A 24,727-nucleotide genomic window follows, 5' to 3' on the forward strand; every position below is an offset into this window, starting at 1 on the left:
TTTTTAAATATGGAGTTAGGCAAATAAAGCACATGTGAGTGCTGCTGGATTTCGATCTTTAACAAATAATCAAAGGGGGAAAAAGCAAAAGGGAGCCCATATTACTTGGAATGGCTTATAATATTGATCAAAATAAATGAATGTCTCAATGGTCTGTAGGAGGGTTACTCAACCTCAGCACAATTGACATTTCAGTCTGGCTAATTCTTTGCTGTCAGGAACATCTGTGTGCGTTGCAGGCTGCTTAGTAGCATCTCTGGCCTCTACCAACTAGATGACAACAGTACCCTCTCCCACTCTGGTGCAAGTCATAACATTTCAAAATGTCTTCAGATGTGGCCAAATGTCCCTTGGGGGGTGAAATTGCCTCCAGTTGAGAACGAGTGGTATCAGATACAATTTCAAAGCTTATAAAAGCTTATGAAGGTATTTTCATTAGTAAATAAGGGAGAATGAAGATAAAACATTTACATTAAGGTAAATATACAATAAAATAAAGATCCAAACAAGCCTAAGGTAAAAAGAAAGAAGAAAATAATAAAGAGATTAAGATACTGATTGAACAAGCAGAGTGAATATTGATTTCCCCCCCAGAAAATTTATAGTTGATTTTTTGAGAGGGAAAAAAAAATTGTTGACAAATGTAATGTCAAAAGTAGAACAAAGAAAGCCTAACAAATATATAAAGAATATGAAAGGTGTCAAAAAAGATATTAAAAGGAAATGTATAAATTTATGTCAAAATACTTAAAATTATCAGTGAAAGAGAATTACTAGAAAATAGAATACAAAAGTGACTAAAAGAGAGCTAAAGATATAAGATTAAAAAATTATTAAAAATAACCTCATAAAGAAAGATGCTGGGCTACAAAGTATTCTAAGTGAATTTTTAAAACTTAAAAAAGAAAAACTAAGTCTTACACCTCACAAACTCTTAAAGCAGAGAATAATATGAAAAATTAATTTATTTTTCAGAGTTCTTAAGATCTGCAATTAGGAAAACCTCCTCCTCAAAAAAGGAAGAAAATTTCTATCTCTATCCCAACCAACAGCCATCATCACAATTAAAATATTAGAGGAATTCCCAGTGCCACCACTATTAATAATTATTATTTTGCTAGTACAATATTACAAGCAATATAAAACAAAGGTAAAACCACTGAAAAAGATGAAGATATAGACATAGAAGAGTACTTCCTTAAGCTGAAGAGTGAGAAACATCTTCTAATAGAGAAATATTGAGGATAACTTCTAAAATAGGAAAAAGAAAATAATGCTCAATATCACCACTTTTACACAACATTGTCCTGAGATATTAGCCAGCACAATAAGAAAAGAAAAGAAGTTATTAAGATTGGAAAGAAAAAATGAATCTGATCATTCTGCAGTAGATATGGTCTATGTAGAATCCTAAAATATCAACAAATTATTAGAAATAATTTGAGTTTAGCAAAATGGATGGATATCCATTGCCAATCTCATTTCTGTACACTAACAACAAATAACTAGAAAACATTTTTACAAAGTACAGCATTTGCTATAGAAGTCAAAATATCAAGTCATAGGGGAGTATGTCAGAGGGGGAGACGAACCATGAGAGACGTTGGACTCTGAAAAACAAACTGAGGGTTCTAGAGGGGAGGGGGGTAGGGGGATGGGTTAGCCTGGTGATGGGTATTGAGGAAGGCACGTTCTGCATGGAGCACTGGGTGTTATGAACAAACAATGAATCATGGAACACTGCACCAAAAACTAATGATGTAATATATGGTGATTAACATAACAATAAAAAATTTTAAAAAAAAGAAAAAAAAATATCAAGTCATAAACCTAACAAAAATGGGAAAGACCTATGCACAGAATATTTTAAAACTTCAGTGAAATTCATTAAATAAATGGAGAAGTTGAACATATTCATAAAAAGAGAAAATATCTTTCAGAGATCAAATCTCCTCAAATTGATGAATGGTTTTAATGCAGTCCCAATCAAATTTCCAATAGACTTCTTCAGGAAATTTGACACGTTTTTCAAAAGTTTATATGAAAAACAAGGGATTGTCTCCCACCAATATTTTCTGAGGTAGAAGAAAAAGTAGAGGGTTTTTCTCCTATCAGATATTAAAACATAAAAAAATATTCTATAGCTATGTTATAGCTATAAAACATATTGTAGAGCTATAGCAATTAAGAGAAATTGTGGAATAAATATTAAACCAGAAATGCCCATGTGTATACAGAACTTCGATATTTAACTGAAATGTATGTAAGATCATTGAAAATAAAAGCTGTTAATCAAGAAAAGGAAAATAAAAATACACAAAGTAACATACTGAAAGATATTTGCAATAGTTAGATATATTTTTTAAGATTTTATTTATTTGAGAGAGGGAGGGAGGCTGTGCGCCCATGCGCGGGCACACTCACACACACGCACAAGCAGCAGGGAGGGGCGGACAGAGGGAGAGAGAGAAGCAGACTCCCCGCTGAGCAGGGAGCCCCCCTGGTAGGGCTCTCCATCCCAGGACCCAGAGATCATGACCTGAGCCAAAGGCAGATGCTTAACAGACTAAGCATTGCAGGTGCCCCAGCAATACATATATTTCAAGAGGTTAAAACTCCTACAAATCATTAAGAAAAGGGAAACTCAGTAGAAAAGTAAGCAAAAGATATGAGAGACATTTCACAGAAGAGGAAACCTATATGTCCAGTAAACACATGATAAAACCTTCAACATCACAACATCAACATCATTAATCAGGGAGGTATAAATCCACACCAGTTAAGTTGTTGACAATTATTCATACTGTAATAATTAAGAATTCTTGATAATACCAAAAGTTGAAGAGGAAGTGACTCAACGTAATCTTGTACTTTGCTTGTGGTAGTGTAAACCGCTATGACAAATTTGGGAAATAATTTGGCATTATCTTATAAAGTAGAATACTTGCGTACCCCGGAATTTCCACACTTAGGTACACACAACAGAAACTTGCACATATGTACAAGAATGCCTACTGCGTCACTTTAGTCATCCAGAAACAACGTAAGGGTTCATCAACAAGCAAATGGATAAAAACACCAAGGTATCGTTACACAAAGGAATTGCAGTGAGGATAAATGAAGTGAAATAAAATGCAACGGAACACAAGCCACACTTAATATTATGAATGACTCTTGGTATCATTTAAGTGAAAATTCCGGAAGACTACCTACAGAATGATATATTCCTTTTATAAAGTTCAAACCCAACAAAATCCCACAATATGTTAATCATGTGTGTATGTCTGCGTGTGGAGTAGCTGCCTTGCTTTCTCTGGGAAGGGCTGTATGTCTTTAGCGGTTTCTCTCATTTCTTCTGATCAGCAGAGATCACTCTCAGCTCCCCTAAGATGTCACCAGCTTTCAGTGAAGCACCTGTAAGTAGTCAGTGAAGATGCAGGAAGAATTGGAGGATACGGACAGGCCTGCTATGAGGCTGATGCGCTGTGGAATTCTAATCTGTCATGCCAGCCCACATAGAGCCATTAAAAAACCATTAAAAGTTAGGCTGGTTTCTCCTTACTCTTATCTATGGCCTGTGCTCTTCCTCCTGAGCTCCATCAGAGAAGACAGCAGCTGTTGGTCTATTGTAATCTATCAAGGGATCTTAGCTTTCTAGAATTAATTTAACTTTCTTTGTGTTCTTGTTCCTCTGATGTTTTTAAAATAAACTATGATTTTGTAGCCTATCCAGTTTATTTTGCTTGTTGTGGTGAGAGCAACAATCTCTTTCCAACTTTCTACATCCTGAGCCTGGATGGTACAACATTTTAAGGCTACAAATTATTGAAAACAATCAACTTTGGTCAAAGGTGTTATTGTCATTTACCTAATTTTGTCATTCACCTTTTATTTTTTTCAATATATATTGACTTATTAATTTATACACCTTTAGAATTTTCCTTGAGGTTTTCTACTATGCTTAGAAAGACCTTCCTTAGTATGGGATTACTTACAAAAAACATCTTCTCATGTTTCTAATAGTACTTTAATGCATTTATTTTTAGCGTGAAATCCTTGGTCCATCTGGAGTTTATTTTGGTGTTGGAAATAAAGTAGGAATACAATTTTATTTTTTTTCCAGATGGCTACTAAGTTGTCCTAACTCCATTTATGGACAAAGAATATGAACAGAGTTTTACATATAAGTAATTTTTAAACATGTGAAAAGATGTTCGACTACAGTCATAATTTAACAAACTGAAAATAATAACTGTAGTTAAATATTATTTGGCACTCTACACCTAAATTAAGTGTGTACATATCCTTCAATCAACAAGATTATTTCTGGGAGATTAGCTTTTAGATATTATCACATATATTTATAATATCACATGGATATTCATTGCTACTTTGTAAGTAAATAGGAAAAATAAAAGTACAACCATGTAAATATCCTTTAAGATGAATTGGCATGGAAATTTTTATACATCCATAATAAAGGACTGTGAAGCATTTACAAAGATGTAGATTACACACTGATGTTGAAGTATGATATTTAAGACATATTCTTAAACATAAAAAGCAAAGTGGTTTTATGTATGTACCATACACTATCACCTCACCAAAAAGGAATGCACATACACATATGTACACATGCAAGTTTATATGCATAAACTGCTTAGAAAGGATGGTAACAGGATTCGGTGGGGAACAGGATGAGTGTGGAGGGAGGAAACCACCTCTAGTTATTTGAAAGTAATGAGTATTTTTCTGAATGAGATTTCAAGAATATTGTTGGGGCACCATCAAATCAAGAGAAGTGACTAGTCAACTTTGTGAATAAAATGGCCCCCCTGTAAATTCTTGTGATACTCACAAGTTCTACTGGTTGTTTTTGTAAACAAAAGCCAAACCAGGCAGGAGCAGAACATCAGACTTAAAGTTTAACGTGCAGCTTAAATGCATTGTTTGCTTAATACAAATTTGCTAAATGTAAAACAGAAAAATTCAGTTTCCAACACTTCCTTCTTCCATCACCACCATTACTAGCAAAATACCTTCACTCGCTCATTTTCTCAGCCACTGGTTTTTACAATGAGGTTGGTAGGGAGCCAGGCTTTCCCCATACAGGTTTCAGATGCTGCCTTGTGAAGTGGGGGTCAGAGAGGCCAAGGGCACATCCCTCCTCCCTCCCCTGCTTAACCAGCACAGCTCCACTGTTGTCTTCTTTTACTGTTAAGGATGCGGGAGGATTCTAAACAATTTTTCTTTTTAAGAAACAAATCTTCAGTCAACTAAAGAAAGAAATCAAAGCCTATTCTCTGTCACCGTTATTTCAATCAACATGACGCATTTAACAATAAAACAGCTTTATAAACTTTATGAACTTACAAACCAGGAAGTTTCGGGCTTGGAGAGACCATACAGATAATGTGGTCCCTGTCCTGTTATTTAACAAAATAGAAGAACAGGGAAGTCACAGAGATGCAAGGATATGTCCAGAGCCACATTGAATTATTGGTGGCAGATTCAGAATTAGGGGGCCAGCCTCCAATTTCCTTGGGCTTTTTCTCTGTGTTCCTCATTGGTAAATGATTAACCAGCCTCTCAATATTGACATTTGACAAGGGATTCAGACCAATATTTTGCTGCTGTGGCTATAAGTTACTCATGTGACCAAGCTCCCCAATTCCTCTCTTTGGTAAATATTTACTTTTCAGTTCAATTCTCTGAAGGTTTCCACCAATCCAATTCTGCCCAGGAAAGACAACGGCTCCCACTGGTTGTCAACTTTGGCAGTCATGTATAAATCCAAACTTAGTCAAAGACAAAGCAACTCATCCAAACAGGAAAACACATCTTTAGAATAGGTCTGAAGGTAAAAACCTTATGATCATTGTATCTATCTATGCATTTGTATTATCATTTCATAAGGCAAAACAGAAGGTGGCAAAAGCCTACTGCCATCCCCTAGTTTTTGATGGAACATATTCATCAAAAAAGCATCCAGTCCCCTGAGCTTGCAGCCATATGCTACAGGAAAATGTCACCAGTTAAAGATGTATTCATTTGCTGTTTTGAAAACTCTGTTTGATATTCATGCATTCCAAGTGTTTTGACCTAGATTTCTGTAGAGGCATTAGATCCAGTCTTGTGCAGGCAGCTAGACAGCTGTTGCTTATGTAGTCAAAGGAAGAATCTAAAGTTAAAAAAAGAGAGAGAATGAAAAAATGAAAACATTTATTAATGGGTGCCAACATTTCACACAGCCAATATGTTTAATACTAGATGAACTAATATAAGCATATGGGGATGCATTTGTTGCAAAGCTTTAAAGAAAAGAACAAAGAAAAAAGTTGGAAGTAGCTAAAGTTCAAGGGGAATGGAATTTGCACTTTCTTCTGTAAATGAAAGCTTGGTGAAATGGCAACATACTTTAATTATAAGCAAGTGGCTAATGTCATAGCATTTAAGATATTTTCAGAGGAGATATATGATGTTCCATGCTCTGTGCACATCTTAGATAAACCTAAAGTCTAAGTATCACAGCACATCCTTGAAATCTTTTTGGATATCTATCTTGTTCTTAGCCAGAGTTGTCTATTTTTTTTTTTTTGATGTTTATAAGGTCTAGTGAGTTCAGTAGTAAATTCATGTTAAATAATTTAATAGTAATGGTAGTAATAAATATGAATACTGATGTCTCCTCAGCTCTAGGTCCTTCCAGCAAGGAGAGAAAAAGGCTATGTTACTCATCTAACTACTTCCATGTCACGTGTCTACAAGTTATACCAAAGCATTCATCAACATCTCCTCCCCACCTCAGTAGGATGATAGTAGTCAGTTGAGTTATACTGCAGAATCATTTAGCGACACACTCCCAGAGTGTCTTCCTCTACCTTTTAGGCACAGTGTCATCAAATATGTATTAATATAGCAACTGGGAGTGTGAATCCATTCATTTGCCCAACCACAAATAGTTATTGAGCATCCAGGAAGAACAGACACCGTGTTAGATTCTGGGACCATAGAGATGAAAGGCAAAGTCCTTGTCTCCTACTGTGCTAGAAAATGATGGGTAATTACTCCTCAGAGACACAAAATAACTGTGTGCAATCAGGTCACTGGAAGAGTTTCCTTCAACTAAAGTGTGGATTTGTTGGAAGCATAGTGAGAGATCAGTATACTGGTGTGCCATGCAGAGTTGTTCCATCTGAGCACCTAGGTTCTGACAGAAGAATGCAGAAGTTAGACTGACCACAAACCATGTATTTCTTTTTTTTTTTAATTTGATTTCATATGGATTTTTTTTTTTAGATTTTATTTATTTATTCATGAGAGACAGAGAGAGACAGACAGAGAGAGAGGCAGAGGGAGAAGCAGGCTCCCAAGGAGCAGGGAGCCCGATGCGGGACTCGATCCCAAGACCCTGGGATCATGACCTGAGCCGAAGGCAGACGCTTAACCATCTGAGCCACCCAGGCGCCCAAACCATGTATTTCTAATCGCTGTTTATTGTTGGCTATTCCCAATGCCCAGTAGGGGAAATTGACTGAAACTCTCCCTTTCACACACAGGTATTTATTCATTTAGTAAACACTTATTGAGTGTGTACACTGCAGTCGACATTGTAAAACTAAGGTGGTCGCCCAAAGTCTTTGACATTAAGGTGCTTGGAGTTCCAAAAGAAAGATAAGTATATAACCACACCTGATTATAAAACAAAGTAATAAACACTGCTTGAGATTTTTGCAATGCCACTGAGCTGCAGGGTCGAGAATGATTTATGAGTGGGGAGGTAATATACCGAATGGGTCATAAAGGATGTGTACAACTTGGCCATTTGGAAACTTGGGAATTGGCATTTTAGGCAGGAATAATGGGATGTGTGTGGAGAGAGAGGCCAGAATAAGTAAGGTATGTTCAGGGAAGAGATTGAGAAGAAAAAAACTGACTGGCTATCATATGCTGGGATTGAGAAACCCAAAACCAATATGACCATGTTGTTGAAGCCTCTACAGATGTAGGAGCTTCCTTTCTTCTTCATAGGGGCAATCTTATTTTCCAGAATAGTTTCCTGAGGGACTTGAATAAACACTTTAGCAAATTTCTTGGGTAACTGGCAAGATCCTCAGGACACGGTTACTTAAGAAAAATCTTGTGTGCATGTATCCCAGAAGAAAAAGGAACATATGCCTGATTGTGGAGGATGATGAAATAAGAGAATGGAAGGAAGAGAAAGAGAGAGCCATGAGATAATAAAAGTAACTGACACTGAAGACTTATTTGGGATCAGGAATGTTCCATATGCCTCACATGTAATAAAATTCATTTTTTACAACAACTCTGAGATGGAAATTACTTGTGTTCCCACTTTAAAAGAGAAAACTGAGGCACAGAGAGATTAAGTAATTTATCCAAGGTCACATAGGAAGTGGGAGTGGAAGAATTCTGGTTCCAGGGGCACCTGGGTGGCTCAGTCAGTTAAGCATCTGTATCTTTCAGTTCAGGTCATGATCTCAGTGTCGTGGGATCAAGCCCTGCATCAGGCTCTGTGCTCAGTGGGGAGCCTGCTTCTCCCTCTCCCTCTGCTCCCATTCTTCTCTCTCTCCCTCTCACTCAAATAAGTAAATAAAATCTTTTTAAAAAAATGTTTATGAATTCTGGTTCCAGTCAGCACTTTTAACTTTTCTGATCCACTGCGCAAGAAAGCTATGAGGTACATGGTATACCTCTGCCCAGGTCAAAACTTCAATAAGTCTTGGTGAAGTAGGTTTTTAGTGGAACCACCTGAGGAGCTAAAGTTAGCAGCTAGATTGGGTGTGAGGCAAATGAGTAGACTCAAATGAGGAAACACAACAACATGTCTACGGTGGTCTTCATTTGGGATACCCTGTACCCATGGGACTGAGAGAAAGGGATGATTGGGACTTTCCATTCTAAACAACTCTATTTCCACTTTGCAAAATACATGCCATCAAGCATAGGTAAAAGAGGCCATCTTCAAAAGTGGGTCCCCCAGAATTTTTAATAAGTGGGAAGCCACGTAAATCCCACTGTAAAGTAGTCAATGTTATTTATTGAGAACTAATCGGTGAATGCATTTCAATTCAACAGGCTGATAGTATATTTGAGATTCATGGTATCACAGCTAAAAAGAGTTATTCTGCATTGATCAATCCTACTGTTTTCTAACACAGGCTGCAGGCACTGCCTCTGATGGGACCAGAAGGGGCTCCAGCTACACCACGCCCCATGGGGATCCATAGCGGGAAGCAAAACTGTCAGGTGGGCTCTTGCCTGTCGTAAGGTATAGGACCATTCGGTGCTGATCCGCAGAAAGAGCATGCCAAATGGGTATAACTTCCTTTGAATCTGAACAAGAGTTGAGAGTCTACTTTTTCTTTGTCATAACTTGGAGTTCAGAGGTAAGGCAGAGTAGAAACTGAGGCCCAGATTGGACTGGTTAAGAAAGGATATCTGGAGATGGGCCCACAGACCAGTGATTATCACAGAGTTGATTTGTGGTGAGCCCCTAGCAGATGAGAAGCTAGAATTAGGCAAAGTTCAAGGTTTTAAAATTGGCCTATATTGATTCCTCTGCCAAAGCCTTTTAAAATCCACCAGATACTCACAGCAAACAATCAACTTCTTTCAGTTGGAAGGAGGGGGCTCATGTAAAAATATACACATATGTTAAAGTTGAATTTAAAAAGTACATGAATTATGTGATTAAAATCATACATAAGACTTGAGATAATTTTTTTCTATGGTAAGATACATGCAGGACCTGCCCACACCCTCCCTGCCTCCCTGCCTCCTAGAGGATAAGGTTGGTTTCCTCTGCTATTAGAAGAATTAGTAGAAAAGACTGAGATGGTCCCGTGAAGAACATTTGCTTTCTGCAAGGATTGAGTATGAGATCTGGAGAAGAAAATGGCAGAAATGTTGAGAAAGGAGCTGCCTCTCCATCTGATTTTATTTTATTTTTTAAAAAAGATTTTATTTATTTATTTGTCAGAGAAAGAGAGAGAGAGAGCATGAGCAGGTGCAGAAGGAATAGCACACTCCCTGTTGAGCAGGGAGCCCAATGTGGGGCTCGATCCCAGGACCCTGGGATCATGACCTGAACTGAAGGCAGACTCTTAACCAACTGGGCCACCCAGGCACCCCTCCATCTGATTTTAAATACTTCCAGAGCTGGTGGCCTTATTAGTACTTTGCCATGTTATGAAGGAGACCTGCTAAGTTTATTACTGCCAATAAAGAATCAGCTTTTGATTAGAAAATGAAAGGCCCCTGTCTTCCAAATCACAACTTTTCAAGGATATAATGAACATAAAGTCCAAATTCTTCTGCAATAAATGTTAAATTCCTTACCTATTACCAATACTTTAGATTCAGAAGGTTTTCTTCCCCAGTGTGATTGACTGTGTCAGTTTTATTAAAATCCCTCAACCAATTATAATTAGAGTAAAATAAGAAAATGTTTGTTTTAGCAGATCAATTATACGTGGTATCATTTTCAGTCCAGCAAGCTTTGATTGATGACTTACCATCTACCCACATTGATTTAGTAGCAGTACTTGTAGTGTGTCTATGTATATATGCATATGTGTCTACATCTGTACACATACACACATCATATGAATTTTTCAAAGTAAGAATAAAAGAGCATACTAGATTATCATGGGAGCAGTTGTTAATGAGAACATTCCTTAGTTGTTTTTTTCTTTCTTAAGAAGTCAATAGAGTTTGTTTTTTTTTTTAGTGCAACATATATAGCGGGGTCCCTTGCTTTTGGGTTTCACAATCTCAGTGAATGTGGTCTTGGGGAAGCCACATTCAACTAAACTCATGCCACCCCAAGTTTCACAAAATATTTTAGTGCCATAGATTCATGCTTATCTCAACACCCTTTAGGGACATTCTCAGAATAGACTAGTTTCTATCTACTCTGGCAACAACTACTTAAGCATCCATATGTAGCCTACTGGAGAGTCACAGAGATAAAGCCCCATACACAGTAAGGATGTTTGGAGCCATACAACAGAGAAGACGAGTTGTCGATGTACATTCACTCCTCATGGTTACATGTGTACACATGGGAGGCAACTTTGTGTAATTAGGATTGCAGATCCGACACTTTCCCCATGAGCTGCCACATTAGGTTAAGAACTAAGGATTACAGAAGACGAAATGTTTCTGTTTCAGCTCCAGAGGATTAATTTATTTTTTCCTCCTTTTTGAACTTGGCAAAGGAAGACATCTAAATGTGAAAACAGAGAGTAACTAAAGAACTGTAACCAGTGCATCTTGGTTAGTCATCGTAAAGGTAACAGCCTATGTAGATCCTGTTTGAGACTTTTGAGAAATGGACCTGGGTGGGTATTGTTCCATTTCTAACCAAAGTAATTTCCCAAGGAGCTTTTAGACTGTGATTCTCCTACCCCAGGAGCCCAGATTACTGTAAGAGAGGGGTTATGGGAAACTGTGAATATTTTTTTTTCATTAGTATCATGCCCATCTCTAGCCATAAAGCTGCATTTCCTAATGTGCTCCAACTTAAAACTACATGCGGCTGGCTGTATTACAGCCAGTTTGAACAGATGGATTTAAGAGAATCAGAGTCAAATATATTTCTTTTTGGAATTTGGCTGCTTCAGTCACTCATGTTACATTACTGAAACTGTCAGATGTTTACTCTTTTGCAAAGCTCTCTAGTAGGGTTCCCTCACTCCACTTGTAAGTAGAATTACTGAAAAGATGAGCCTACAAGAGAATTAAAACATTCTCTGGGATCTGTCCTCTTCTCTCAAGTATGAGGAATAGAGGTGAGTATGTGTGTAGGCCAGGCAGGAGGTTGGCATCACCTCAGAGACATTCTCGCAGAGCTAATGGGATTAACAGGGAAGCCAGAAACAAGAATATGCAGAGTTCCAGAAAGCCTGACAGTAGAGATGGAGCTAAGTCCAGTCAGGTAGGTGCCAGCCTAAGGGACAGTAAGTGGAGGGCACAGTCCTGGGACCAGTGAGTAGCTGCAAAATCAAGATAAGTCTCCAGGAATCTGTGAAGGGTATTAAGATAAGGAATTAAATGCAAGGAGAAAAGAAGAGGAAACATTTGCAAGAGCTGAGAAGAAAGGGTAACCAAGATTGAGGAATGACTTAATACCAGAAGGAGCCAACTTGGCCAAATGGAAAAAAAGTCAATTGGGCTTAACCTCAAAAAGAACTTTTGCTAACTGAAGCCTGTGCTGTGAGACTCTTTAACAAATGCTAAATACTTATTCCCATGGCATTAGAGTTAATTTACTTGGAATTATTTGCTGCCATTATTTGGATGTAATGTTACATCTTATAGCAGCATTAAATTCTGAAATCTGTATAAAGGGTGAAAAACAGCTATTATAAAGAAAACAGTTGAGAGAGTCTCACAAATCTCCTATATACAATTTAAAGAAGCATTCTTACGCACATGAAGCTTGAGAATACTCGTTAGACTATAGAAAGGAATCAAAGGAAAGTCTATATGCAATATTAGGATGTTTAAATCAGGGTGCCCGGGTGGCTCAGTCGGTTGGGTGTCTGCCTTCAGCTCAGGTCATGATCCTGGGTTTCTGGGATCAAGCCCCACGTCAGGCTCCCTTCTAGGCGGGATGCCTGCTCATCCCTCTCCCTCTGCTTGCCACTCCCCCTGTTTGTGCTCTCTTCTCTCTCTGTCAAATAAATAAATAAAAATCTTAAAAAAAAAAAGGATGTTCAAATAATCCCCCTTATATTAGCAAATACTAACAAATCTCTCTTGACAATTAGGTGATACAGGAAGAATTCCAGCATGGTGTCTGGCCTGCAAGATTATGTTATTCTTATTTTACTATCAAGTTTCTATGACTTGAACACATGTGCATAGATTGGCATTTTGTTGTAAAAGTTAAATAAGACAATCAAGTAGTGTCTTATAAGGCATCAAGAGCCAAAAGTCTATAGGAAACCAAAGTACTAGGTTATAGTTCCAATATAATGTAATACATAGTTGTAGCAACTTCTTTCTTTTAAAAAAGAGTAAGGTAGAAATAGCCCAGAAACCTTGGGATGAATACATTGTGTACATTAGTTAGCTTAATCCTGTGTGTAATCTGAAAGTTAGACATTTTTATGTCTATTTACAGATGAGAAAAACAAAACTCAGAAATATTAAGTGACTTCCAAGTCCATACAAATAAACCTATGATTTTTGAAATGTCCTACCTGCCTCTGTAGACATTTTCACTTAACTTGCAAATGTAATTCAATGTTAATAAGTTACATTTTTAGAAGAGCTGCCATAAGAACCTCAGAAAATATCCCCCAAACTTTTCTATCCAATTTACACAGGACCAGCCAAGCTGGCTGAAAAACAACCATACCCTTTTTGGATTTTTTTCCCCCAACTTGTAAGGCCCAAATAAGCAGGGAAATCATGAATTGCTGGGAACCTACGAGATGAAACAGTCTAATAAACATCCATCTGTCTCTCCCAAATAATAATAATGATTAAAAATTAAATGAGGCAAGGTTATTTTTCAAGGACATGACTTACAAACCCTATTAATTTCATTCAGCTAATTAGTGGAAGAAGGAACGAAACTTCTCATTTTTAGATGCTCACCGTGCCGAACTGATTCTAGACAAAATCCATATGAAAACCAAATTCACTGACAAAAAAAATAATCAGTAATGTGGTAGGTGAGATTCTTTCCTTCCTTACAAAAAAATAAACAGGAAATCAGGAACTATTTAGTGATTTTATTTGAATACTGGAGGATTAGATTCAACTTTTTGACTTCTGTTGAGTTTGCTTTGTGTGTGTGCTTGTGTTTTGGTTTGTTTTGTTTTTGTTCGTTTGCTTGTTAAGTTTTTGGGGTCTACCTTTTTGCTAAGCCCTGTCCAAATGGAGAACTCTATCTTATTTTCAAGAATATGGATGTCCCTTTTAGATCCACGGCTGTCTGAATTCATTAATCTAGCAAAACACATGACTAACCAATGAGGTTCTGGGGTCTCAGCACCCCCTTTTGTGAGCTTTTCAAGATAAAGGTGGATTTACGAATTCAGCCACCATTGGGGAGCAGACACCATGTCACATGTTTCCCATGAAGTGGAGCAGGGTTATGCTTTTGCGCTGGGTCGTCAGGGAAGGTCTCTCCAACCTGTGATCCAAAGGAAATGCTTCACGGCAACTCTGCACTGCATTTTCTCACATTTGATAGATGAGCAAGCTGAGGTCCAGAGAGATCAAGCAATTTGTTCAAGGTCCCAAAAGTATGGAGTGAAAAAGGTGAAATTCAAATCCAAGTCCATCCAACTTCAAAGCCAATAACCTTGTCACCACATAAAAAAGGTAAGCGTGAAATGATTCTCAGAGAAACAGACATGTGGAGAAGAAGCTCACACATCTACCCAACTTGAGTCACTTAGAAAGAAAATAGGCTACCTTTTTATTTTATTTTTTAATGTACTGATCCTGCTTTTAGTTCGGAGAAATTTGTCTCATATCAGCCAAGTACAAGAGGGACTATTCAGAGAGACCCAAGTCATTAACAGCCAAAGAAAACTGGAAAAGTTGTTCTTCTCTAGCAAATTGGCTCTGGTTCTTCTAATATACACAAAAACAGAATGATAAAAAAGGAAGAATTTAGACAAATATTTATACATATGGTGGGTGAGGACACCTGGCAGAGCAGGTGAATCAGCTACAGAACGGTATGCTGCCTGCAGATTCAACTATGAGGAGAAGTGACACATTTTACAGTTAAATTTAATGCAAACCAGATCTCCAAATTATCCCCCAAACTCGATAGAAATGAAGGATCTCTTTGTTTTCTTTTATGTGCACAAGGAGATTTTAAAAAGTAGGTGCTCGTGTGAGTTGACCCTTACTCTGCACAGACCAATTTTTGAGGACAGAATTGAACATTTCTGCATCTTACCCAAACTTGGGATGGTGCCTACATCATCCCAGAATAAAATCCAGCCTTTGCAAGTATAGTTCTTATATTAGTGTAATGCACAAACACAGGCAACTGTAATGATTATTTAATTGAATATAGAGGTTGGCTGAATACCAGGGCAAAACACCATGCATTTTAAATCAATCATGATCTATATTAATTCAGCACTCATAATAGGCTATTTCCTATAACAAATGTAAAAGGACAGAATCTCAGCCTTGTGGGAGTTTATAACTTACATAAACACATATTCTACATTTAAATCTTTCGTATTTCCTTGGAAAATAAGGGGAGAGTATGACAAAAGTTTTAATTTGGCATCAATGAGCAATTTATTTTTGCGTAATGATGGTAATGTTTCTGAGAAAGCAATTTAAGATTTTGCAGTATTATTAATTATATAAATGGTCATTTTGCACAAATATTTATTGAGATGCTTTGGACCAGGCATTGTTTTAGATGTTGAGTGAAAAGCAGTGAACAAAAGAAAAAGCAGAGGAGGGGGGTTGTCCTCATAAACTTATATACGAAGGAGTAAAGATACGCAATAAAAAAAAGTAAATAAATGGACACATAAAACTGCAGACAATATCCACCGCTATGACAAAGGCAAAAAAATAATTCAAGAAAATAGAAAGTAGCAGTAAGGTAGGGAAATGGTTTTATATAAGATGTTCAGAGAAAACTCTTTTAAGGTACTAATTCACTGTTGATTTGAAAGAACTCAAGAACTAGTTATGTTGACATCTACAGATGGAATATTCCAGAAAGAAGAAATGCAAAGGCTGTTTTGGCATGTACATGAAGGTGGGGTAGAAAAGGCAGTGTCATGAAAGCAGGATGACCTTGGAGGCCAGTGACTGAAGGTGAAGACAGAGATTGGGTATCAACCAAATCATGGAAGCCTCTGAGGCCATTGTTATGATCCTATTTTCCTCCCAAAGAGATGTGGTACTCTTTGAGGATTGTGAGCGGGGAGTGGTGATGGTTTTATATGAATACAGAGTGCAATCCCTAGAAAGCAAATGTTCATCATTCAGAACTTGCAGAATTTCCAAATTGAGCTTTCTCTCCTAACAGACTGATGTTTTAGTCCTAGAAGCAATAAAGTTGAATAAAGCATAACTACTGAACTGATGTAGACATTCTTCTTCATTTACATCTTTCTCACCTAAATTTGAATATGCTTATAATTACATGATTGTGCTTTAGCTGATGTGGACTTCCAGTACAGAACTGGATAAGGAGGGAGGTGTTCAAGAGATTGCAGAATGCTCTCCCACACCTTTAAAAATTGACTCTACTCATGTTTTGGCAAGTATTGAACGCTTAAATGTCCAAGCACTTTACTTACGTTATAGCATTTACTCTTTCGAACACCCTGTGAAGTAAACATTATCCTACATTACAGTGTGCCCATATAATAAGGTGAGGGAAATGAGCCTTCAAGAACTATGTGACTTGCTCAAGTTCATGATTAGTAAGAGGCAGTCCTGAAGCATGAGTCAGGTGCCCTCTCTACAACTGCCTCCCTTAGCAAAAGCAGTGTTAAGTAGAAGTGAATGGAAGAGAAAACATGAAGAATTAAAAATGAGTAACATGATGTAGAAAAGAGCTTGGTGGTTTCTCAAAAGTTAAGCATACAATTATGATCTGAGCCTGCAATTCCACTCTGGTATATACCCAAAGGAACTGAAAATAGATATTCAATAGATATGTACATTAATTTTTTATACGGAACTACTCACAAGAGTCAAAAGGTAGAATCAATAAAACAAATTGTGGTATATCCATACAATGAAATATAACTCCACCATAAAAAGAATGAAGTACTGATACATGTTACAACATGCATGAAACTTGGAAACATTACATTAAGTGAAAGAAGCCAGAGACAAAGGGCCATATATGGAGTAGTTCGATTTGTAGAAAATTTCTGCATGAGGGAAATCCATCAAGCAAGGAAGCAGATTGGCAGTTTCCAAGGGCTGAGGAGAAGGAGGAATGGGGAGTAACTGTTTATTTGAAACAGGATTTACTTTTGAGGTGGTGAAAATGTTTTGAAACTTGATCGAGGCAGTGGTTGCACACCATTGTGAATGTACTAAATGGCACTGAACTGTTCACTTTAAAATGAATAATTCTGTTATGTGGATTCTCCTTAGTAAATAGAAGGAGTAACAAAGGAAAGAAAGGCAAATTAGTAAAAGGCAGGAAGTGAATGGTTCAGGGTTTCTCACAACTTTTCAATAAGAGTGGAACAGAACGGAAGCTGTATGTCCGTGGCCCCCTTCGGTTCCACTGTCATGGGCACTGCCTCCATGTCTATTACACAGAATCATCATAAAGCCATATCTCTCCTGAACTATCTTTTCTATTTTATTTTATTTATTTTTTAAAGATTTTATTTATTTATTTGAGAGAGAGTGTACACAAGTGGGGGCAGAGGGAGAGGGAGAAGCAGACTCCCCACTGAGCTTGGAGCCCAATGCAGGGCTCAAATTCAGGACTCTGAGATCATGACCTGAGCCAAAGGCAGACAAGGCAGATGCTTAACCCACTGAGCCACCCAGGCACCCCTCTGTTTTATTGTATAATTCAAGGGTAAGAAGTCTCATTGCTTAAAAGTTCAAACAATATGGTAGGGCATAAAATAGTAAAAGACAGTATTCCCCCGTTTCCACTCCTCAGTATTAACTGCTGTTAACAGTTATTATCCATGATTGTTTTTTGGTTTGTTTTTTGTTTTCATTTAGTGAAAAGTGATTGTCTGGAGGATCTAGGTCTTACTTAGGAAAACAACATCATAGTTTAATATTAATGACACTTCCACAAAAACCTACTAAATCATCTGAGTCTTACCAAGGATTTGTAAAGAACACTTTTTCTATGAGACATATTTACTTCTTACTAGTTGACCAGTTATATCTCAGTGAATATTAAAAAAAAGATAAAAAAATGAATAAAATCTTTCATAACCAACCATTGACCTAGTTGAATGAAGTGAGGACTGCAGGTTAAATTAGATAGGCTGCCATTCCATTGTGCTAAAGATGACAAACAAACTGAAACAGATGGAGAGGCAATGAAAGTAAATGATCCCAAAGAGCTTACAAATAAACCTTGCTTCACCTCATCAGAAAATACAAGAACTTCCAATATATTGCTGCCTTATTGTGTATGGCTAGTTTTGACCTGCTGTATCACAAATAAGGGCTTATCATCTGAACAACTACTGCTTTTTTTTATAATCTTAAACATAGAAGTCTTTCCTCTTCCAAGAAGAAAAGTCAAGCAAGTTGTCATAAATTCAAATAAAGTATCTCCCACCACTATTACTATTAACTAAATAAAAATAAGTGAGAAATCCAGAAGTCAAAATACACAAATATTCACACACTACTTTTAGTGTTAAATTGAAGATTTTACAAGCTGTTAAATTTAATATGAATAGTATTTTTTGCTAGATGAGCTCTTATAGTTGTCTAGCTCAAAATATACTAAGATGAAACTTTGATATATCTCTCCCCACAGAAACAAATATCACGACACATACATTTTTTTAAAAAAAGTTATTCTTGAACCTAGCTATCACTGAAATAGCTGTATTGGTACAACACAGCTCATCATTTTATTATTATTAATTATTATATTATTACTTTCTAATTCTTGTTTGATTATTTTTCAGTACATATTTGCTGTACAAGATTTTTCTAACAATGATTTGCATAACCAATCTGCACTCATTATGAAATGCAGCTATAATTATAATAACACAGGTAAGAGTATCATATGGACATATTTATTTTCTACCTAGGATAAAGTTACTGAGGATTATTTTATGCCATTAGCAAAGTGGCACAGATGCCTAAAATTTGTTGTAAAATTTATCCTTGGCTGCACTGAACACTTCAGTCAATATCCATGTCTATATATCCTCTGGTCATCCATGATGTACTATCTGTGAAAAGAACTGTGTGACCTTCTTTGTTCCTTAAGAATCCCAAGAAACTAAATATTTCTTCTCAATATATTCAGGATGAGATTTTTGTATAAATTACAGAACTTAAGAGGTCACCTGGGTTCCCATATAATTTTTTTTTTCAGAAAGAGAGAATACTCAAAGTGAAGGAGGAGGGGCAAAGAGTGAGAGAGAACTTTTTTAAAAGATATATTTGTTTATTTAAGAAAGAGAGTGCACAGGAAGGGGGAAGGGCACATGGAGAGGGAGAGAAATCCTCAAGCAGACTCCCTGCTGAGCCCAGAGCCCAGCACAGGGCTCAATCCCAGGACCCAGGGAAGGGCACATGGAGAGAGAGAGAAATCCTCAAGCAGACTCCCTGCTGAGCCAGAGCCCAGCACAGGGCTCAATCCCAGGACCCAGGAAATCATGACCTGAGCCAAAATCAAGAGTTGGGTGCTCAACCGACTGAGTAACCCAGGCACCCTGGGAGACAGAGAATCTTAAGCAGTCCCCAGTGTGGAGTACAATGCGGGGCTCAATCTTACCACCCTGAGATCATGGCCTGAGTTGAAATCAAGAGTCAGATGCTTAACCAGCTGAGCCACCCAGACACTCCCCCATATAATATTTTTGATAATGTACTAAAAAGCTGAACTAAAACACTCTCCTGATGACATGTCTGATATAGTTAAATGCTTCAGAAAGTTCTGTACTGAAATTTAGTTGGTTTGTTAAGAATTTGTTAATAATCTAATTATTATTATTAATTATTATATTATTACTTTCTAATTCTTGTTTGATTATTTTTCAGTACATATTTGCTCTACAAGATTTTTCTAACAATGATTTGCATAACCAATCTGCACTCATTATGAATGCACTTAGATACTACCTCCCAACAGGGAAATAGAGCACATCTCAGAAAAACCAGCAAGAATGACAATGTTTGGCAGGTAATTTGCTAAGTTGGATAAGAATGATTTACACTGAAATTTGAAAAAGAGAATGCCATTATACAAAATAGAAGAATCTAATATTAGCAAAAATAACAGGTGAGACATGAAAAGATCCGTAACTATGATTCTCAACTGGAGAGAAATTTACCTGGGGAGCTTTTAAGAATATGAATTATCCAGGCAGAATATTTGAAATTGGAAAGTGTTGTGTTTTGTTTTGTTTTTTCCTTTTTTTTTCTTCTTTCTCTTAAAGACTTCTTGGTGATTATAATGTGAAGCCAAAGTTGAGAACCAATGAATTATAGTTATGGATGAGAACAACCTCAGATGTTTATGTATTGATACTTAGAATAATAAGCAAAGTAAGCAGGTGTCACCGAGATTTGACAAAATTCAGATTTTCCCAAACAATATTAGTGTCTTGGAAGAAGACAGTATTGTGTTTTCATAAAACTTTGCAGATAACTATAGCAATTGTGTATTTATCTATGTCTCTCCTCCAACAGGTGGCAAACTTTCTAGGAGTTAGGAGTGGATCACATCTTCATTTTCCCTTTGTCTTCACACTGTAAAAGACTGCCCAACACATAAGAGTTCTTGATATACATCTGTAAACATGGCAACTATTGTTTAACCAAATGGTTCTTAAAAGTGTTTGTTCCCTTCTGGAAAATCAATCCCTCAGAGGAAAAATGGAGACAAGACAGCAGTATGGAAACTATGCAAAACCAGAGGAGAAATAGAACTCTGTTTTACCTTTTGTGTATAGAGGATGGTACATGAGGCACATGGAAAGCTGTGGTGGGATAATACAGGGAAAAAAAAAAACTTTTGAGAGTCAACTTCTGCTTCATCCCCACATTGCTAGAAACAACAAATGCCTGTCTCCAAAATTCTGGTGACGGTATCTTCAAAAGTAAAATATGGCAGCCCATAAACTTGTTTAGGAGAGCAACAAAGTGAGAAAGTTATGGGTTAAATAGCCTTGGAAAGTCTCTCTTTCCCCTACTCCTTCAAAGCCATATAAGATAGGTTGACTACAATATAGTTAGTTTCTACTGTTGTAAGGGACTGAGAGTAAGACTTCATTTGAGTTGTTCAGGGGGAGAGAAGGAGTAGCTGGAGTTTGCTGTGCAAAGAGATCTCAATGCTAGGGCATATCTGCTCTAGCATCTCTGTGCTTGATCTCAATAGAGCTGACAGTAATTAATATCTCAAGGGTGTTTGAGTGGACTGGATAAAATAAGGAGATTGAGTGCAGACAAGTATGAAAGGGAGAAGCTCCTGGGGGTCACAGTCACAGATGGAATCTCAAACTTTTGTGGACTATCTCTCCATGAATCCCACCACCTTTTCATGGTGAATACAGGTAAAAGTTCCCCAAGCTGCCCTGTCAATGAAGAGGAAGAGGAGCCATAGTGAAACCCTTCCAGACTTTTCTACCTAAAAAAGCCTGGTCTACCTGGGGTAGGACATTTCCAAAGGGCACTTCTGAAACTTTATCCCAGTTGAGGGAAGAGAGCTCTGCCCCACACCAGCCCACATCTGCTTCTTTATCACATCTCAGGAAAATAAATAAACAAGAACCATAATTAACAGAGGAGAAGGCTTCGAGGAAATAGATTGGGATTGGGGTAGCTAGGGAATGGACAAGAGGTAAAAGGTAGAGAAATAGCTCTACTCCAGGAGAAGGGACAAAATACCTCTGAAGTCTACACTTCTAAGAAGTGAACCTACTAGGGACGCCTGGGTGGTGCAGTTGGTTACACAGCCAACTCTTGGTTTTGGCTCAAGTCGTGAGATCAAGCCCTGGCATCAAGCTCTGCACACTCAGCGTGGTCTGCTTAAGACTCTTCCTCCCTCTCCCTCTGCCCCTCCCCAACTTGTGTGTTCTCTCTCTCTCACTCTCCGTCTCCCTCCCTCTCTCTAAAGTAAATGAATCTTACAAAAAAAAAAAAAAGAAATGAGCCCACTAAAAGACTGAGACTTGATAAAAATGTTAACTCCCTCCGCTACACTCTACCACCACATTAACAAACGTCCAGTAATAAAAATAGTAAGTTATGACAGAAAGTGCTTCAGGACACAGACTGTTTCTGAGAAACAGTAAAAAGGGAAACCACAAAGCAAGAGCAGATAAAAACAAGGTCACTGAAGGTAATAGAAGCCTCTGGCACCTGTAGCTACAACCATTAAACACAATCCACTCCCTAGCTAGATTAATTTAAATCCTCACTCTAAAGCCTTTTTTTTTTTTAACCTCAGTTCCTGTTATCTCCAAATTTCAACAACAGGTGCAAAAAATCACAAAAGGAAAGAAAAACACTGTGAAAAGACAGAGTAATCATCAGAACAAGGCTCGGGCATGGAACAGATACCAACATTGTCTGACAAGGAATTTAAAATAAGCACGATTAATGTGTTAAAGGATTTAATGAAAATAATTAGGCAAAATGTAAGATCAGATGGATAACGCAAGCAGTGAGATGACAACTCTAAGAAAGAATCAAAAGAAATGCTAGAAATTAAAAAAAACAAAACAAAACACAGTAACAGAAATGAAGATGCCATCAAGAGGCTCATCAATACAATTGACACAGCCATAGAAAGAATCAGCTAACTTGCAAATAGGTTGATAGAAACTTCCCAACTGAAACACAAAGAGAAAATTAAGGAATGAAACAAACATTGCAGAACATCTAAGACTTATGCAATAATATTAAAATGTATAACATATATGCAACTGGAATATCAAAAAGAAATGAAACAGTAGGGAAGAAAAAATACTTAAAGAAATAATAGCCAAGAACTTTAAAAGATTAATGACAGACACCAAACCACAGATCTAAGATGCTCAGAGAACACCGAGAAGGATAACAAAAAATTCATACCCTAGACATATGATATTAAACTCAGAAAACCAAAGAAAAAGTGAAAATCTCCAAGGAAGCTGGGGGGGGTGGGGTAGTGGATGGGAACCTGACCTGCAGAGGAGTAAGGATACAAGGTAGAGCCAGTGCTCATCAGAAACCATGCAAGCAGAAAGAAATCTCAGTAAAATCTATCAAGTATTGAAAGGGAAATAAAAGAAAAAGAAAACCCTACCAACCTAGAATTCTATACCCAACAAAAGTATCCTTCAAAAAATGAACGATAATCAAAGACTTTCTTGGCAACAAAAACTGAGGGAATTCCTTATCAGTAGAGCCGTCCCATAAGAAATGTAAAAAAAATATTTTTCAGACAGAAAAGAATATTATTCCTTCTTTTTCTTTGTCTTGACTGATTTAAAATGTAACTGCTGTTTAAGATGATAGCAGTAACAATGTATTTGGGTATTCATATCATATGGAAAAGTAAAATAAATAACAGCAATGTCATAGGAATGGGATAGAGGAATTTTGAAGAGTCCTTTATGTTACCTGTACTCCCTGTGAAGTGATATATTGTCATTTGAAGGTAGACTTAGATTAATTAAAAATATATCTTACAACTAGAGGGTAATTCCTCAAAAAATTTAAATACAAATGATATGTCAAGGGAGAAGATAAATTGGAATCATCATATAAGCTGCTTATGTAAAACCAGAATATGCAGAAAAAGAAGTCTAGGAGAGAGGAAGAAACAAAATACAAAGGCCACAGATAGAAAACAGTTATAAAGATGGTAAATTTTAATCTAACTATATCAATAAACACTTTAAATTTGAATTGTCCAAACATACCAATTAAAAGAAAGAGCTTGTCCAATTGGATGAAAAAAAGACCCAACTATGTGCTATCTACAAGAACCCAACTTTAAATATAATGACTCAAATAGGTTAAATGTAAGGGGACAGAAAGGGAAATGTCATGCTAATACTAATCAAAAAGAAAGTAGGGAGGAAATCGGAGGGGGAGACAAACCATGAGAGACTATGGACTCTGAAAAAACAAACTGAGGGTTCTAGAGGGGAGGTGGGTGGGGGGATGGGTTAGCCTGGTGATGGGTATTAAAGAGGGCACATTCTGCATGGAGCACTGGGTATTATATGCAAACAATGAATCATGGAACACTACATCAAAAACTAATGATGTAATGTATGGTGATTAACATAACATAATAAATAAATAAATAAATAAATAAATAAATAAATAAATAAAGCAAAATACAAAAAAAAAAAGAAAGTCAGAGGAGCTGTATTAATTTTAAACAAAGAGAACTCTAGAACAAGTAAGATGATCAGGAATAAAGGTGGGATTTACAAAATGATAAGGTGGTCATTTCTCCAAGAAGAAAGGTCTAAAATCAATAATGTAAGCTTTCTTCTTAAGAAATTAGAGAAAGAAGAGCAAACCAAACCTAAAACAAGCAGAAAGGAAAATACCCATTTGGAAATAAATCAAAGAAATTGAAAACAAGGAAGCAAAAGGGGAAATTAAAAATATTGAAAGTGATTTCCTTGAAAGTAGCAGCAAATGTATCACTTTCTAGCCAAGCTAACCACAAAAGAGAGAGAAGACATAAATTACCCCACCATCAGAATAGAGGGTCATAACTATTGATACCATGGACAATGAAAAGATAATAAAGAATATATGGAATATCTTTCCATATGTTGCTGGTAGGAATGAAAAATGATACTGTCACTTTGGAAATGAGTTTGGCAGTTTCTTAATCAGTTACTCATCTCTTACCCATATGATCCATCAGCCCCTCATTGCTCTATGGTATTTACCAGAAAGCCATGTAAACTTAGGTTCACACAAACCCTGTACACAACGTTTATAGCAGCTTTATCCATAATTGCTAAGACATGGACATAACTCTGTTAATATAACATTCTAGAAAAGA

Source organism: Zalophus californianus, chromosome 6, assembly GCF_009762305.2.
Source record: "Zalophus californianus isolate mZalCal1 chromosome 6, mZalCal1.pri.v2, whole genome shotgun sequence".
NCBI classification, from domain to species: Eukaryota; Metazoa; Chordata; class Mammalia; order Carnivora; family Otariidae; genus Zalophus; species Zalophus californianus.